Source organism: Plodia interpunctella, chromosome 10 (assembly GCF_027563975.2).
Source record: "Plodia interpunctella isolate USDA-ARS_2022_Savannah chromosome 10, ilPloInte3.2, whole genome shotgun sequence".
NCBI lineage: Eukaryota > Metazoa > Arthropoda > Insecta > Lepidoptera > Pyralidae > Plodia > Plodia interpunctella.
The window spans coordinates 9,056,116-9,069,831 of NC_071303.1; the positions used below are offsets into that span (position 1 = coordinate 9,056,116).

The 13,716-nt window shown below is 34.6% G+C and overlaps 1 protein-coding gene across 6 annotated transcripts in view; it reads right to left on the reverse strand.

The window, feature by feature from the left end:
• The window catches only part of LOC128672974 (uncharacterized), a 197,933-nt gene that overhangs the window by 74,047 nt on the left and 110,170 nt on the right, over nucleotides 1-13,716 (reverse strand). The window lies entirely within an intron of this gene.

A 13,716-nucleotide genomic window follows, 5' to 3' on the forward strand; every position in this document is an offset into this window, starting at 1 on the left:
AATGATCTGCCATACATGGTAGAAAAGCGGGCTGACATTGTGCTGTTTGCTGACGACACGCCATTAATGTTTAAAGTAGACCGCCATAGCGAAGATGTTGATGATGTAAATCGTATTTTGTCTACCATTTCGAATTGGTTTTCTGCTAATAACTTATTGCTGAATGCAAATAAAACCCAATGCATTAAATTTACACTTCCCAATGTTAGGCAGGCTCACGTCGACGTGACTCGGAATGGAGAAAGCTTAGATTTTGTACTAAACACCAAATTCTTAGGAATTACCCTTGATTCCAAATTGAAATGGGACGCTCATATTAATGGCCTATCTAAAAAGCTTAGTTCCGTGGCATTCGCAGTTTGGAGAATCAGACAACTGAAAGAGCAATCCGTGCTATATATGGTTTGAGGAGAAGGGATTCCCTTAGAGATTTTTTTAAAGATATTAATATTTTAACTTTACCCTCTCAATACATATTTGACAACATTATGCATGTCCGGAAAAATTTAAACTTATTTAAAAAAGTTGGTGATTACACTGATAGAGCCTTACGTAATAAAGATAAATTGTCTAAATTGTCTGTCCCCGGGCATCGGTTGGCCAAAGTTAGAACGTCTTTTGTTGGGAACTGTATCCATTTTTATAACAAATTGCCTAAATGGATTCTTGATTTGCCGGACAAAAAATTTAGAAATTATATAAAAGAAGTACTTTGTAAAAAGGCATATTACATGTCTCATGATTATGTGAACGACAATAATGTTTGGCCCAAGCATGGTGCAGTATCCTCATAACATATGTAATTGATTTATGACATTATTACGTACGTTTTGTACATTTAGCTTTTTATTTATATATTTATGTGTGACAATTTTCAATAATTTTATTGGAAATACAACCATTATTTTTTATTTATTCATTCTAATTTTGACATTTTTAATAATGATATAAATTCGTCCTCCTAATTTTTAATATATGTATAAGACCTATATTTGATAATTGACGTCCTTGGAGAAAAGTTGGTTAGGCTGCGGTGAAGTTTGTTGCGCCGCTTCTTCTTCACCTGCGCTTTGGAAGCCGGCAGTAGACTTAGTTTAAGTAATTTTTTTGACGTCAATAAGTGATGTACATCATCCTAAATTGAATAAAGAATTTTGAATTTGAATTTAATTTGAAAAATTAATAAAGTAGTAGGCAGTATTCGAAAATTTGATTTCATAAATGCGCACGTGTTGCGCGCGCAATAACCGATATGTTGTTGATTTATGTATAGGTAAGGCGCATAAATGTTTAGTTATATCTTCTCTTTTCCCTGATCTATGGAAATGCCTCAACCCCCGGCATCGTAAACTGAAACATTTTCGTTCCATAATGTCTATTTATGTTGAAAAGTTAAAACATTTCAGCCGTGTTTCTGCCATTGTGTTATTATGAGTGCCCCGTAAACGTATTGTTAGATATTTAAAATATACCTAATACATTAGCATTTGTCCGCGGCTCCGTTCACTGTTTTCTCTTCTGTTTTTCTGTTCTGTTTTCTCATGAAAATTGCAACTGTTTGAATTTGTGTTGCGTGTATTAGTACATAGGTATATGTATTGATTTTGTCACGTAAAATTTATTGGATTGATTCCGATGTTGTTCACTGTTGAATAATGCTTGGGATACATGGATACAGAATTTTTCATCCCAAATATACACTAGATGTTGCCCGCGGTTTCACTCTCATGGGAATTTTGAGATAAAATATAGCCTATAGCAATATTGTACCTTTCTAATGGTGAAAGAATTTTTGAAATCGGTTCGGTAATTTCGGCGATTGTCCACCTCAAACATACCAACTCACACGCTTACCTCTTTATAATAATATAAACTAGTTACGCGTAATTAATTATTTTTCAGCAAAAAAATTGTAATACTCTTTATAACTCTTTATAATAATATAAACTAGTTACGCGTAATTAATTATTTTTTAGCAAAAAAATTGTTTGTGTTAGCTTTGTTATTGACTCTCTTGTTTTGAGATAAATATGGCCCAGGAGGAGTATTTTCTATATTGTTAACTATATCACTATGTTTTATTATAAACTGGCTGTTTACCCGCAGCTTCGCCCGCTTAAATTCCCTCGAGAACAGTTTTTTTCTGGATTGAAGGGTACCCTATGTCCTTCACCACACTCTTAATTATATTGTGGCGTGGTAGATGCACAACGCCGCAGATATAAAATACCGACCAAACGCAACGAATGACAAGCCACATGAGTGATCCACGACTCTACGGACAGATGGCACTACGGTCGACTCACTATCAGAAGCTAACAAGCCTAGACCGCGCAGACAGTGCGTTTTTGATTGGAAACATAAATACAACCTCCGACATGACACCGTCGCAGCCGTGCGGTTCCCCAGGCGCAACACCTAGCCTGGCGGGAATATCTTCCCTGTGGTGGCGGTCGAGCATGATTACCTAGCTCCCGCTACAATATCTATGTATGGAAACAAATAAACTTACTTTCGCATTTATGATATTAGTTGGGACATGTGTTAAATTGTCTTTAAATGTAGCTTCTACTAACATATCTGCATAATGTATACCTAATAGAATGATGTTAACTAAAAGTTCACACCTATGGTTCGCACTACAGATCCGTTAACACAATTTAATATAGTTGTGTTCAAAGTAAATAAGATACAATTTTGAATAAAAAAATAAGGTATTTACTCGTTATTTATAAAATACTTAGAATTTTAATCATGTAACCTATAAACCTTTTAAAATAGCCTGCACGAAATGTCGCCCGTTTGTGTCTATTCTCGAAAATACTTCTATTCCTGGAACGCTAACTTGAACTGACTATCGATGGCATTGTTAATCGAGTTTATAAGAATAGACTAGTTCATATTGATTTTAATATATTTACTTACTTAGATATTACATAAATAAGTCTCGGCGCAAACCAATCTTTTGTTTGGGTTTGCGCTGGGTTTTTTGGGCAGAGACCGGGCAAATAAGGGGCGTAAACAATTAGATTAATTTTGACGATGAGATAGTTTCGTGGTTTCATAGCCGGAATCATGAACATGGAGAGATTCGCAGGTGAACGGTCATAATACCACACACAACACACATACAGCTGATACTTAATTAAACATTTTAATTAGAATATTTCTTGAAATTCCAGACTTATGTTTTATTATCTGTACAACAGTCAACAAACGCATCAGTTTCAGTACTGCCTTGCATACATTATTCCAAACTTCCATAATAACAGGTTATATAACCCTAGAATTATCCTATATATTCCTGTTCTCACAAATAAACGATTTGATTGATTGATTGAATTTCCTCAAATTGAGAAGAATGGACAAAGAATTACCGTGAGATACATTTTATTTTGAATTTGTCCCCCTATTTTCCTCGATTCTCGTAACGACAGGATTATATTACGATTCGCTCCTTATGCATTCGTTTACGATATTGGTGTAGTATTAAACTGGTTGTTATAGTATATTTTTCTAATAAGTAACTTATAAGCGTTTAGGTTGTTAGAACTTTGAATAATAGCATCCAAAAAGAGGTTATCGATTCGGTATAGAGGTAAAAAAGTATAGCAATGATTACAATATATTTTTTATATCTAGTAAATTCCATACCAAAATAATTCAAAGATAAACTGATAAAAACTTCTCTCTAAGGCTTCACAAATTGGAAATCTCAAGATTATATAAGCAGCATGATTATAGCACTGAATTATGACTGCAAAAGAAAAGAAACTTGATTATTTACTTTAGATTTACACAACTTTAAGTAATTTTGTGTACTATATAAATCATACTTCCATATAATTATTATAAATATGAATGTTGCTCTGTCTTTCTGTCTGTCTGTCACGCTTTCGCCGCTAAACTAGTAAGTAGTACATAGATTTTGGTGACATTTGGAATAGATATAGAGGTAAAAAAGTATGGCAATGATTACAATATAGCTAGTAAGTAATATATTTTGGGCAAGGGAGCCAGAAGACTTTCAAACCCTCTTCCTTTTTTGTAATGAGTAAAAAATGGAATATTTTTCGTGTCCCATTACCTACATACCTACTTAATTTTTAAGTACAGGTTATTGCGCCATTACGTATTCCGCGCAATTTCTATGAAGCTCCATCTGAATAATTCAGTAGTTTGCGAACTAAAGCCAATCCCGACGCGATGCACCCGATTGTATGGCCAAACGATTTCTAATTGGAATACGTCGAATGATAATTTCATTTTTATTTTGTTAAATTTTAATTTTCTTTTTCTTGTGGTCTAATTCACGCAAAATATATGGAAATTCGACGTAATATGCAATCAGATCTCCTTTCCCTATGATATTTGTTCGTTTATTAAATATATTTTATAAGCTTTTATTTCATTTCCACCTATCCAAGTGTTCGTAATTAAAGTAAAGTATCTTTTTTTCCTACAGAATTTAAACTTTTCACGTCGTTTTAGTTTCCATGACACTGTATTATAATGATAAGTATTGGACCCAGGATCGGTTCCCAATGTGGCAACTCCTCAAGCTTTAAGTATGACGGACGTGGATATTAATTTTTTTAACCGCATCCAAATCGGTTCTACCGTTGATGAGCTACGGTGCCACGTGCTACGGAGGGGTCAAACTTATAACACCCCTAAAAGGTAAGTAAACTGAAAAAGTAGGAATCCAGATTCTGGATTTCAATGCTTCGCGGCTGAGGACAAAACTGCTCAGACGAGGCTTAAGCAAGCACGGCAAAGCTAAACTCGCATAAACTGACCAGAGGCTAAATGCTAGATCAATACACAATACAGTGGATTTACAGTGTTTAGGTAAATACAGTCACGGGAGCTATTGGACTATCTAGACTAAGTTTACTAACATTGATATGGATCCGTGGTTATCTGAAATAAACAATTTTTATTTTATTTTTATTTTTATTTTATTTATTGGATTATTGGGAGTGAGCGCACTAGTTTGGAAGTATTTGAGATGTCAAAGAATTGTTTTTAGACCGCGGCTTGTGTTTGTGTAAATGTTATTTTTACAATTTAAAGTCGGTTATGTTATAAACTACTTATCTAATTAAGAATCTCTCGTCCTCGAGTATTCCCGGTTACATTCGGAGTTGTGACGCACCGAAGCCCAGAGGTCGCGTTAATAATCTATGGCTATGCTTTTAGAATTGTTTGCTTGATGTCAACCCTCAATGGGGATGTTATTGTTGAGCTGTTAAGGAATGTATCCCTTATTCGCCGGCAGGATTTGGAGTGGTCCTATTCTAAGTCGTGACACAGACAGACAGACACACTTAGCGGTCAAACTTATAACACCCCTCTTTTTGGGTCGGGGGGGGTCAAAGAAGGAGTCACAAAGACAAAGCTAGATCAGACTAAATAAAATAAAAATTATTGTCACAAACGATGCGGGCATACTCTATATAAATTAAAAATGAAGCGATCGGCATCCGAGTAAGAAGCGCGGGTTTGCAACTCACTTATCCCGTGGTATCCGTGAGACGCTGCCAACCAATCACATTGCGGTGTTGTAACACGACGACAATCATACCGCATTGTGATTGGTTGGCTGATAGGTAAGCTAGCACTGTTAATAACTTTTTGATGTAAAGTGCTTATATTGTTATCACCGGTAATAATGACACCGGTGAAAGATAGAACTATACAATCACTAAACGTTATACGTACGTTCAAGTATTTCGCTATTTTGAAAGCGAATTATTTTCTATATAATATATAATATAATTTTTTCCTATTTCGAAAGACAGGTTGAAACCACGGACCACAGTTGAAAGAGTTAGAAAATATATATTAAACATTCTTGAAAATTCTTAAAACATCTTAAAAACGTGCTGAATCCATCGCGTATAGCTTCATGGTTAGCTGCATGTCACTGTCAAAAATATTCGATAGTAAAAGCAAATTGCAAACCCGCACTATGGGCTCCGAGATCCAGATTGAATACGTAATATCACACGCAACATATTCAGGGGCATACCGCAACGGGTGTTTATCATAATATTAATATTTGATATTGGCTGTCTGTCCGACTAATCTCATGTTTGTTTTAGATATTTGATACTTTTGCCGGCTGAAATTCGCAACGCGCAATCCTTGTCATCTTTTAGGAAGCAAGTAAAGTCTCATTGTAATAGTCTTCTTTAATCTATTATATATTTATTCATTGCTCTATAACAACAACATTTACGCTTGTCTGTATGTTTATATATTTCTCCTATATATTTTTATTTTGATATTTTATTTAATACTGTTACTAAGTTTACTGCACCCTCTTAGTCTACTTGTGTCTCTTTCCATCCAAAGGTTGTCTGGAAGAAATTGCATTAGCGATAAGTCCGCGTTTGCACTCATTCTGTTTGAATATCTTGTTGTAACTTATAACTCCTTTGTGAATGGTGCAATAAAGAGTTTATCTATCTATCTACTTTTATATTAAACTACTGAATATGTCCATCAATTAAAGGATAGGATACTGTGGTGATTGAAGCTACATAGGAAAATTATACTAATATTATAATTGCGAAAGTTTGTGAGGTTGTATTCTTTCACGCAAATTAGGACGGATTGTTATGAAATTTGGTACACTGGTAGAATATAACTTGGAATTATACATAGGGTACTTTTTATCCCGGAGCGAAGCCCCAGGGCACAACTAGCAGTATATAAAATAAGGGATATAATTTAACATATTTATTTAATTATTTTTGGAGGAAGATACACATATATTTATATAAGATATATAGGACGCGACACAACGATAGGCTAGAAAAAAACATGTATGTACTTATAAAAAAAAAATGTGCCGTGTGTGTATGAACACACAGGTGCTGTTCTACAGCAACAACATCCCATCATCCTTACATATTTATAAAGCAAAGCCTTCTGCCGCGTCTGTCAGTCTGTTCGCGATAAACTCAAAAACGCGGATTCTCATACGGTTTACATATATCTCTAATCACACACCAGCAAATAAAAAGGAGGATTTTTTTTAAATTAAATTACTTATAAAATTATACGCTACTTGTAACTATTTACAAGAATTTATTTGATAAACGTCTACAAAAACATATTCAGAGACATGCCGCATTGCGTAGTTATCATAATATTAATATTTAATATTGGCTCGGATTAACCTCGTGTGCTGACGGCTACAATAATATCGTAACATTCATTTTAATATCGCGTAACCGAGCCAATATTATGAGCCATGCTGCAGGATCAAATCTTGATTAAATTCTGAATTAAAGATCATCATTCATTTATTTATCATTAGATATTGCCCGGGGCTTCGCTTGCGTGGGAATTTTGAGATAAAATGTATCTTGGATAATGTACCTTTCTAATGTAATTTAAACAGTGTTTAAATGAGTGTCATTCGGCATTCATGACTCATTTAAACAGTGTTTAAATGAATGTTTACCGTTTTGTAGAAGACTTATTATATTTTATAATAAGTCTTCTAGAAAACGGTAAACATATTAACAATATCTAAATGGTACGTAATAGTTACAAAAGAAATTTAAAGCAAAAAAAGCAAAGAATATCTTTTAATACTACATAACTTTTTTTTAATTTGCAATAAGCTTATGTTTATGTTTGTGTGAATAGCAGTTAGGTGACAATATTTTTTCAATGCCGTTTATATATAGCATTTGAATTAAAATACTGACTGAATGACATTAAATAAGATTAGTGCACTAATTAACATCGTAACATGAACCACTACACAACGTGGTCTGCCATGATATATGATGCTGGTTTTAGTTTTAGAGTGTATCTTTACGTAACTTGCATACCCGACTTTATATATTCAATTCGCTACGACATTTGAACGGCCAAACCGATTTTGATCAAACATATCAACGAACTACCGCTTAAAAATTAACTGTGAAATAAAAAAAAGCAGCATCCATATTGGTTTCACCCGTTGATGAGCTACGGTGCCACGTACACAGACAGACAGGGTAATATTACTACAATAGTACCCACTATTTACCCTAATTATTACCCTAAATATTAACATGACGACCTCGGTGGCGCAGTGGTAAGGTTCTAGCCACTGAACTGAGAGGTCCCGGGTTCGATCCCCGGTCGGGTCATGATGGAAAATGATCTTTTTCTGATTGGCCCGGGTCTTGGATGTTTATCTATATATATGTATTTGTTATAAAATATAGTATGGTTGAGTTAGTATCCCATAACACAAGTCTTGAACTTACTTTGGGGCTAGCTCAATCTGTGTGATTTGTCCTAATATATTTATTTATTCGTTTATAACACCGTCAAATTTGACGTTGATTTTAATCCGCGCGCCGCTGACGTTTAGACCAAATGGCGTACTATGGGATTTTCTGCGCACGTTGAGGTTAACATCAAAGTTGTTGCAATACAGCCTTAGAAATATAGCATCAATGTCTACTAAATTTTTACATCCGTGCTAACGAGGTTTAAAGGCATTGTCAGTCAATAAAAGAAAATAAATAAAAATGTCTTACATTTTTTTCTATGAGAATTACAATTCTTGTCTTACTTTCCTCGACGACAAAAGACGCGTTTTGAATTTTAAATTAGTTTTATGAAACTACAAGGAAAACTTCTGATCCACTCTCTGTTACGGATAGGGTACATTGGAGCCACTATCTACTTACATAGTAACTTGCAACTTAGTTCAATAAACATATATTTTATGCCAGATGTACCTTAACATAACTGCCTGACTAATAAATTCAGAACACAAGAAAAACCAAGACGCAAAAAGAGGGGTGTTATAAGTTTGACCGGTAAGTGTGACTGTCTGTCTGTGTACGTGGCACCGTAGCTCATCAACGGGTTTGAATGCGGTTTTTTTTTATTTCATAATTAATTTTTAAGTGGTAGTTCTTAGATGTGTTTGATCAAAATCGGTTTAGCCGTTCAAAAGTTGTAGCGAAATGAATATAGAAAGTCGGGATTTTTTAAATTTTTCTAACGAATCAACTTGTTGTTTACTTACAGGGAAATAAACACATGAGTACTGTACACATAAGAGTACAATCTCCACGATTTATTGAAACTCCTTTGAGAATATAACTCTAGCTATAAATTCCGAGATATCCTTTCTTTATTTTATTCCAATGTTATTTACCTAAATGGCACAAAGGACGGGGCACGAAGGATTAATGCTAAAAGCATTCTTCATTCGGCTGGTAAAGAAATATTTTACAAAAAAAAAACACGACAAAATATGTACCGAAATAGAATGAATTATTACGCTGTGCCCACGCCAATGCGCAAAATGGCGAAATAGTAATTTAGAAAAAAGTCCATAAAAAGTGTCAACTGGCAGCCGATTCCGATAGATTTGTAAAAGATTTCATTTGAATTTATCGCGTTCATACAGACAGACTGACAGATGCATCAATGCTAACATTTTTATAATAGGGGTAGGAAGAGGGGCTTTTGGATTGGAAATTAGACACATAGTTAGATGAAGTATTCAGGAGTAACATAGGCTTTAAGGTTTTAGTCGAGCGAAGCCGGGATGGGCAACTAGATTAAAAATAAAACTCCTAACCCGCAAGTGTGGTACCATTTTGCCGCGGTGCACGAAACACACTTTGTGTTTTTATTATTTTATTTATCTCTCTTTGTTGCACCAGAGACTGTGCCGTTCAATAAATACGCTCCCGCTTTTCATATAAATGTAAATATAAAAGTGTGTATATAATTATTAGAAGTGAAAACCATCCGTCATTAAAATAACTTTTTATTCTCCTTATCTATAAAATACTTTATCTTTATTGGATTTTATTGACGTGACAACGTCTTAAATTAGGTTGCGGCTGGGAGTCACTTATGAAAAAGTGTAACGCCCGGTAACGTTACGATGAGTCACCGAACGAGAGAGAGGCCCGCCGAATGCCTTGCGTCTCTCTCCCACTCCCGGGTTCCATCCCCGGTCGGGTCATGATGAAAAATGATCTTTTTCTGATTGACCCGGGTCTTGGATATTTATCTATATATGTATTTGTATATAAAAATATAGTACCGTTGAGTTAGTATCCCATAACACAAGTCTTGAACTTACTTTGGGGCTGGCTCAATATGTGTGATTTGTCCTAATATATTTATTATAATTATATATTAAACGACAGGTATAAAACGCGCGCACATACCTTTTTGATTATTCAAGCTTACAAGGTCTGAAACGTCTGGGAAAATTATAAAAGCGTTTAATACCTATCATTTAATATATAATTATGCAGTCGCCCATTGACCACGGACTTTTGTAACAAGATCAGAAACGTCTGGGAAATAATGATAAAAGGTATGTGCGGTATGTGTGATAAAAGGTATGTGTATAAGGTTTAATACCTGTCGTTTAATATATAACCAGCTAATATATTTTCATAATAAAAATAAATACTATTACCTACCGCTCTATTAAATTAACTAACGATAGAACATGAGTTTAATCTTAAAATGGTAATATTATATGAAAAGGAAAACAGTAATATATGAGGTAATCTAGTTTATTAATATACAGAAAGCAATTTAGCTAAAATTGTTCAAATAAAATCGGAAGCGTGTTCTGAAATTGAAAATTGCTTTTGGTAAAATTGCCGTTACACAAGTTTCGTTTCGACTCCGCGGGGGCGCCACCGTAGCGAGTTCCGCGAGGGAATACAAAGCTTTTAGTATGAAAAATATTATTTCTCGCTAGATGATTTTGCTAATATTTGAACGTCTTGCCTTTCACGAGCGGCAAATATTTTTCTGTTAACCCTTCTGTACATTAATACAAGAGCTATTTTCTTGTCGGTGTAATATTGAATGTATAAAAATATGGAATGTTTGTAGAAATGATAGATTGTGTACACTGCACACTGTGAAATTATAAAACTTGAAGAAATCCTATTAAAATTATAAATGCGAAAGTTTGCGGGGTGTGTATGTGTTTATGTATATTTGTTACTCTTTCACGCAAAATCTACTGGATTGTTATGAAATTTGGTACACGGGTAGAAAATAACCTGGAATAACACATAGGTTACTTTTTATCCCAAAATTCCCATGAGAGTGGAACCCCGGGCCCACCTAGTATGAGTATAAAACTGCTTTCTTACTTTAAGTCACTTGTTGCGAAAGTCACGCGGCGATATTAGTCTATGCTAAATGCCGAAAGAAGAAACTTCTGCAAATATTATTTGTTTCTTACATTTTTTTAAAATAAAATGTTGTAATATACTGAAGTATACAAGTATATCTATCTCTCTCGAGATAGACTTGTGGTGCCGCCCTAGAGTACAGCCACTACATATACTCAAAACCTAGCTTGGTAACTGAGAGGCAACAATACAATTCGCAAACAAATTAAAAATTTAATAGAAAACTTAGTAACTTTAGTACTGGTTCTAGAAATTTAACATGTAAAATGTGTTAAACTAACGTAAAACCTGTAGTTAACTACCCTGTGTGTAAACTCAAACAATTTACTATTAGCTTAGTCGATAGTTTCAATATCAGTTTTGTTTCTTTTTTCCTTTGTAAAAGAACAATGAGAATATGTGTGAGAGGAAATATTTAATACACGGTAATACAAGCAAGAAGATGCTGCAGATACCATGGACTGCTTTTCGCACAAACAGGTCCTATTCTTGATGAACTGAACATCGAAACCAGTCTTTCTACCACCTGCCCGCGGAAGATACTGGAGTTTTTCTGCCACATCGCTCGAAAAGACGGACATAATCTGGAGCAACTAATAGTCACTGGCAAAGTTGACGGCAAACGGATGCGAGGCCGGAACCCTATTAAATGGTCTCTACCAAATGAGCGCTGTTCTGGATACCAAGTTGCATGCAGCTCTTCGCGTCGCGAAGGACCGGAACATATGGAGACGCGTCGTGAAGGAAAAGTCACTCCTTCGGGGTAGTCACGACCCTCAGCATTGAGGAAAACGACGCGAGGAGGAGGAATACAAGCAACACAAGCCAGAGTGTTTAGAACTTTATTACATTACATTCCGGGTTAACTTTCTATTCTTTTAACTAGATATTCTTATTAAATTTCGTATTTTAAGTACTATTTAAAAGGAGACACAATCTCCTTTGAGACTTTTGTCCAGACTTCTAACTACCACAAGGATATTTTGGCGAAGGAAGATATCGTGAGCAAACCTGTACACTGGTGGACAGTTTTACTTCATTAGTGTGTATGCGACTATTATATAAATGCCACTAGATGTCGATTGGTACCTATTAAAAGTCACGTCGATCCAGATTTTTTGAGTTTATTCGTTACAAACAAAAATACAAAACTTTTCTTTTTAGCAGTGTTTGCGTATTTAATTGCGTTGAAGAACGACCCAGAAAATTCTTTAATTAAAATATTAAATTAATAAGTAACATGATATTTTCAGAAATATTTTGTAATAAATAATTGAAATGTAAGTACGTGGTAAGTATTTAACCGACCCGGCTTTGCTCGGGTAAAACCATAGTAAACTATATACTTAAATCCTCCTAAAGAATCACACTATACATATATACCTACTAGATGTTGCCCAGGACTTCACTCCTGTGTGAATTTTGAGATGAATTATAGCCTAAAGCAATCTTGGATAATGTACCTTTCTAATAGTAAAAGAACTTTTGAAATCAGTTCGGTAGTTTCGAAGATTACCCGCCTCAAACATTTGTCTGTTTCACTCACAAACGCTCTTTATAATAATAGTATAGATATAAAAGTAGGTATACCTATTGGTGGAAACCATACAAAAGTCCGTCTGGTAGTTTTCGAGTTTATTGCGTTCATAAAAACAGATAGACACGACACTTTTTCTTTTTGTAATATATAAGAATATTTACTTACTTCGTACGATAAAATTAAATAACATTTGTCACACGTTCCGCTGTACAAATTAAGTTAATTTATGCCACAAACAGTTAAAATAAGCTGGAATGATAAATCTTACGTAACACATGCGCGAGACGGATGAGGTTAACAAAACAAAGGATAAAGCCAGGTTTAACTGAGAAGGTTAACCCTGTCATTGTATAAACATAGTCTTTTGGGTTACTTCCTCTTACTGTAGTCGTAATTACTACATACAAGTTTAAATTCAGGTTTATAGAGACTAATTACAGAAGAGTAACTAATTATTATGAAGGTGTAGTGAACAATTATGCGTTTTTCATACTCAGAGTAGTGTGTTTCATCATCCAATGGCAAGCGCTTAAATGCTATAAAAAATATTTGCGTGTTGCTCGGTGTTTTAATCCAACGCTTTTTCAACGCGCGTTGAAAATGCGCTCGTGCGTACAAGTGCTTTGGGTTGGATACGCTTTGCTTGCTGCATGGTTTTTATAGGTATTGATTCTCTAACTCTCATTTTGTTAATTAAGTTTTTGCTCACAGTGAACTCTTGTCATATCCTCTCAGCGCGAAGTTTTCTGTTGTCGTTTTTTCTCGTTGCCAATATATTTGTTTTGTTATTCTATTAGCGGCTAGAATGTTTTAAATTATTGTTGTACTTTAGAGTAAATTATAATCTTAATACAATTAGCGTCATCTAGTGATTCGAGAGCCAAACTTTTTATTTACCTTGCTAGTCTGTGGATCTTGTTTTGACAGTTCCGTTCCCGGGTGTACGTCCTTTTTTTATCTTGAAATTTGTAT